At 53.1% G+C, this 6000-nt stretch overlaps 1 long non-coding RNA gene across 1 annotated transcript in view; it reads right to left on the bottom strand.

The window, feature by feature from the left end:
- Positions 1 to 3526: 3526 nt before the first annotated feature.
- The window catches only part of LOC150010339 (uncharacterized), an 86458-nt gene continuing 83984 nt past the window's right edge, over positions 3527 to 6000 (bottom strand). Inside the window, exon 4 of the long non-coding RNA XR_016511400.1 lies at positions 3527 to 3602. This is a non-coding gene — a long non-coding RNA (uncharacterized LOC150010339). The remainder of the gene's footprint in view (positions 3603 to 6000) is intronic.

Here is a 6000-nt window from a genome sequence, read left to right as displayed (position 1 = left end):
GTTGGCCAGAGCTGAATAAACAAGTGAAGGGTGGCAGGTTGGGAGCTTAGCAGGTCTCAGTTTTGCTGAGTCCTGGTCACGATGGAGGTGATGACAGAGCAGATATGCTGCTTGGACACCTGGCAAGAAGTGACTCCAAGGGAAAGGAGAGAGGAAGTGAGAAGATCCCAGGACTCAGGAAGACATTCCAGGGAGGGGTGTGAGAGGAGCCTCAGGCATGACAGGACAGGGAGAGGTGGCTGAGCTGAGAGGAGGCAGAGCAGTGGGCCCACCCAGACACTTAGGCCAGGCACTCGGGGGTTGGGCGTCCAGGGCAGGAGGCATGGGCCTCTAAGTGCTATCTCCTTCCATGACTGTGGGAAGCTGCCAAAATGGCCAGCGCTCTTGACCTAGGCATGCTTCGCCTCCGGGGTCCCTCAGGAGCTTATCTTGTCCCACCACAGTCAACTCTGCCATGGTCAGTGGAGTGACAGGGCCCCACTGGCCAGTCTGAATGTGAGGTCTGAGCCAAGCCTTGTGTAGAGATAGACTGAAGTGCTAGGGTCTTGATGGGAGCTGCACATGGGGTATGGGAAGGGTGGCACTCACATATAGGTGGACACTCTCCTTCCCTTGCATACTCACATATATTTACACTCACATCTTCACAATCATTGATGGCACATACCAGCACATATACACATCCTTGCCCACTCTCCTTGTCTCCAAGGAAACAAGCACCAAAGCATCTGACTCCTGCCCCGGCAAACTCACATTTCAGCCGCTTCCTCTAGGCTAACGAGGGGGGCCTTTGGGAAGGGGCTCTGAAGTGGAGAGGCTCCCCTCTCTGCCAGGCCAGCCTTTCAAGGTCCATCTTAGAGAGCCTCATGCACTCTCCCGGGCTCGGGAAATCCCTGAACCCCTCAAATCTGCTGCCTGAGTGCCCTACGCAGTCCCAGACCTGGCTTGCATACTTTTTAGTGATGAGGAACTCACTACCTGTCCAGAAAACAGCTTTAAAAAAAAATCCCCCGACAGCTCAGACACTTGGAAAGTTAAACCTGAGGATGTAGGGGAGACAGCGTGGTTGCCACTGAGGGGCTTGAGTTGTTGGCCAGTCCACCGGGCAAGACTGCCCTTTCATCATTAGTTTGGAAAGTGACAGAGCTGACCCATCATCACCTTGATTGTCACTCCGAATTATAACAGAACTAGAGAAAAGATGCCCTTCAGCCAAATACCACCTTCTTGGCGTTTGACAGCTAACTAGGATCCATGATAATCTTTCATTCACTCACTCAATTAATAAATATCAATTAGGCACTTACCATGTGCCAGACACTAGTATGTGGTAGCAAACAAGCATAATCATATAATATTCTGTTCTAGTCTGACGTCTGCCCTTCACCCATTTAACAAGTGGCAAAACTGAGTCCAGGGAAAGGCAGTGAGTTGCTCAAAGCCTCCTAGGGACCCAGTGGTCCTGCGTGGAGCCTCAAGGGTGCTGCTGCAGGCGCTGACCATCTGCCAGCCTCAGGGAAAAAGGGAGAAGGCCACTCACTTGCCAGTCTCGTTCCCAGCGTTTCTAAGACACCAAGGTATTGATTACCAGCCTCGCCTTTTCTTTTCTTTTTCTACCAAGGCTTTCTGTTTCTTTCTTTCTTTCTTTTTTTAAAGAATACACTCCAAGCCACTCGTATGATTAATTACCAGCTGCCTAATGCTCCACCACTGGCAATTTCTGGAAAGGGAATGAGTTACCTTGAAAAACATCCGAAAAGAGAACCCACCATGAAGGAGAATTTCAAAGGTTACCTCACAATTAGCAGTGGGTTCCCACAGCCTTATTGAGTTGCCAGCAGGCCCTCTGGGGAGAGGCAGGCTGCCAGCTTTCAGGGGCCACCCTCTGGCTCTGAGGGCAGCCCAGCCTGAAGGTCTGGGCAAAGGCTACAAGGCAGAAATGGACGTGGTTTCCTGAGCACCTGCTGAGAATCTGCCCCGTGGTTGCATCCCTGGCCTCTCAGGCATCCTGTGATGCTTAATTCCAAGGGACCATGGTTCAAACCCCCACTCCACCACTTACAGCTCTATGGGTTTCTTAACCACCTTGGGCCTCTGGAGAATGAGGCATTAAACACACCTCCTCAGGGTAACTGTGGGGAGAAATGTGTATTTAAGATGCATAGTGCCTAGTACACAATAGACTCTCACTAAGCTGTAACATTTAAAAATATACCAGTCTTCTAAGCATCCTCACAACAGGCCTCTCGGCTATGTTGGTATAATTATCCTCATTTTAAGGTGATAACTGACTGTCCTAGAAGGGAAAGGACTAACCCAAGGACACGCAGCTGACAGCAGAAAGGAAGACCAAGTCCTGTTGCCTGGTTCCAGAGCCAGAGTGAAGCAAGGAGAATGCCCAGGGACTGCCTGGCCCTGCCTCTCAGCACCTGGGAGCAGTTGGGGCTGAGGAGAGAAGCTGAGGGCAGCACGGAGAATAATAGGCAAGGCCTCGTGCCACGGCAAAGACTCTGGCTCCCCCAGCTGGGCCCCAGAACCTTGGTACAGAGGGCCCTGGCCCAAGTGAGTATCTTTGTGAAGGCTTGTCATTTCTGGGTTGGAAGTCACAGAGAGGGATCACACAAGTCACCCTCTGGCACAAGGCCACATGTGATCAGCCCAGAAATGCCACTTCGTGATAAGACACATTGGTGTCTAGGCCCAGGGCCTGCCTGCGAGGCTCAGCCTCAGGACCTCAAGAGCTCCCTGGGGCCCATGCCCCCACCTCAGACTAGAGGGCCAGTGTGTGTCCATCTTGGCATCTGTTGGTCCTCAGGAAGGAGGGGATAATGGAAATAGACATGTGGGAAGAAGGGAGGCCCAGCATCCTTGAGGAAAACAATGACATACCCGGAGAATTTATTGTGTGCTAGCTGTGCCTGTGCACCTGTGGGAGCAGGTGCTGCGATCCCAATCCTTCTTTTGTAGACAGGAAACGGAGGCACAGAGAAATGGCACAAGGTCATGGGTAAGTGGCAGAGCTAGGATCTGAATGCAGGTACTCCAGAGATGTGCCAGTGCTCATGTGCACACCTCAGTATGTTTGTGGGAGAGGAGAGCACGGGGCAGCCACAGCACCCTTTCTATGAACAGGCTTCTGCTCGCCCAGGTCGCCTCCTGCGTGGCTGCCACGTTGCTCAGTGCATGAGGCCCAAGCGCCATGGGGTTCAGGGTGGTACAGACAGGGCTGCTGTGCTAAGGCGGGGAACACCAAACCGGCCCCTCTCCCTGGGTGTATCCCCTCACCGCCTGCCCTGGCAGCCTCTCTAGAGAAAGACTAGGCCTATGAGGCCCCTAGGGGCCCTTTCAGGGGCAGACAAGGTCTTAGCAGGATGGCTGCACCCGATTCTGCCTGTGAGGGCTGAGGCCCCAGTCAAAGGCGCAGTGTGCTAGGGTCAGTATGTATCCCCGACTCAGGACACAACTGTCCCTTCCCCAAGCATCAGGCCAAGCCTCCCCTGCCAGCTCAGCTGCACACCTACCTCAGTGACCTGAGAATCACCAGCGTCCCACGTGCCGGTCAGCAGCTTGCGGTGCCTCTGCCTCACTCCAGCTCCATCCTGCTGCAAGGAGAATGGGTGGTCAGCAGGTCCACTCTTGGCTCAGGCCCTGGAATGGGGCATGCTGCCACAGCCCACCCACCCACCTGCTGGACAGTTCACACTGCTGGAAAAACTGAATCATCCCCATTTCACAGATGGGGAATCTGAAGGACCAAGAGGAAAAGGGTTATAATGATGGGGTGCCCAGATGCAAACAGGCCCTTGACACCCTGGATCTGTCAGTTATTGGCTATGTGATTGTGAATATGGTCCTGACCACTCTGGGTTTCAGTTTCCTCACCTGTCAAATGGGATCACAATATCTCTCTCAGGGATCCTGGGAAGATGTAAGGATACATGGTGACAGAAGCACTAGGCATTCATTCATTCACTCAAGAAACACTTAACAAACACCAGAGCTGTGAACAGGATAGTGGTACCTCCCCGATAATGAGTAAAGAATCAAATAATACATAATAAGAGTGGTGTATGCCAGAAATAATGAGTACAGGGACTAAGGTTCAGGGGGGCCTCTATGGGGAAGTCAAGTTGAAGGATCAGCCAAAGAAAGGCAGGTCAAGATGCATGGGATAGCATTTCAGGAAGAGGGAACAGTATATGTGGAGACTCCAGGGGAAAAAGTGTGGTCTGGCGGAGGACGACTTGAGAGTAGGTGGTGTGGTGGGTGCACAGGGTATGAAGAGGCACAGGCACCCTTTTTCCCCTAATGGCTTGGGCTTCAAGGAGGTAATGGGGCTGTAGGGATATGGTTATCTTTGCTATATGGGGTCCAGCTGGCCCGTCTTCTCCATAGGCCCCTATTACTCTCCCTCCCCCCACTACCCACAGGGTCCCCTGGCAATCTAGGAGGAGCAGACCCAAAGGCCTGGCTATAGGGTGGGAGCTGCAGAGCCCTCATTTGAGTCCCAATTGTGAAGGTGCCCTACTGGGCGACTCCAGCCAGTCACCATGTTCCTCATACCTTCGTGCCCTCTAGAAATGGGAAACCTGACAGCTCAGAATGAGGCCCGTGGCCAGTAGTGGGAGAGGGAGTACGTACACCACGTTAAACGTGGGTTCCCACATGTCCCAGGGGGCTGGTGGAGGCCTCAGACCTAGGCCACACCTCACTGTGCAGCAGGCAGGGCTGCCAGGGAGAGAAGCGGGCTCCCCTCTGTAAGAGGCACCACAGCCTGGCATTGGGGATGTGAGCTCAGGAGTAAAAATGATCTGGTTCAAATCTTGGTTTCATCTTCTTACCAAGTGGGTGGCTTTGGGCAAGTTTCTGAAACCATTCTGTGCCTCAGTTTCCTCATCTGTGGGAAGGGATGTAGGGATGATAAGGGACCTCCTTCAGAGTAGTATACACTGTATTAGGTATATGGCTGCAGGACATGCAGGTAGCTTTCCAGAGATGCCAGCTGAAGCATGAATTACCTGGCCGGGGCTGGCACTGGGCTCTACGGCGTGCTGGGTCCCTGAGCCCCAAGCTCCCAAAGCTGCCATCCTCACCTCAGCCCAGAAAAGTTGTTTCCATGTCTTGACCCTTTGGCCCTGGCAGTCCCCAAACTCTGCTCACAGTGGGAACACAAGTGGCCCTTGGGTTCACCAACTCCTGTCTCCCATTTCACAGAGGAGGAAATTGAGGCCTGGAGAGGGGCAGTGACTACAGCATCACACAGCAAGTCAGAGCCTGGGGCAGAGATAGAATCTGCCTCCTGTTTCCCTTCTGCCCCCAGCTCAGGGCTTTCCTAAAGGCAAGCTGGCCGGCAGACGTTGACAAAGAGAAAATAATTATTTTGGCAGCTGAGACAGAAGCCAGAGCCGGAAAGTGCTCACTCACTCCGTGAGCATTGTCCAGGCCTCAAGGAATGACGCCCGCCCATCCTGCCTCTCAGAGATGATCCAGCTCACGGCATACACGTGCGCCTTGCTGTTCCCAGCCGCCCAGCTCTTTGGTGTGGGCTTGTGCAAAGGGACAAACAGACCTGGCCAAGGTCACATAGTGAGGGCACCAAGATATGAGTTTGGGCCCTGGTGGGGGACTGACCCCCTTTTTTATGGGCCTGCACTGGATCCCCACCTGGGAAAGACAGCAGAGTAGGATGCTGGCTTTTTTTTTGAGTTATATAGTAGGTTATGCCTAGGATGTTTCTTTAACCATTGGTAAAATGCTATGAGGCAGAAACTAAGCTAGATTCTCCAAAATATGCTTGAGACCCAGAGAGGTCCCATAATTTCCTAAGGAAGCTGAAAGGTAATAAGAACAGAGACCTGACATAAGCAGGTAGGCTGTCCCTACTCATACTTTGCCCACTAAGACGACCGGTGAGGAAGCCCACACCCTGCCCACACCCTGCCCAACCCTGGAGCTGCTCAACAGTGCTGCTCAGAACCAGTGCTAGGGACCCAGGCTTCC

The sequence above is a fragment of the Furipterus horrens genome, unplaced genomic scaffold (genome assembly GCF_987537825.1).
Source record: "Furipterus horrens unplaced genomic scaffold, mFurHor1.1.pri manual_scaffold_5, whole genome shotgun sequence".
Classification (NCBI taxonomy): Eukaryota; Metazoa; Chordata; class Mammalia; order Chiroptera; family Furipteridae; genus Furipterus; species Furipterus horrens.
Note: the sequence above shows the minus strand (reverse complement) of the source record. Positions and strands in the feature narration are given on the sequence as shown.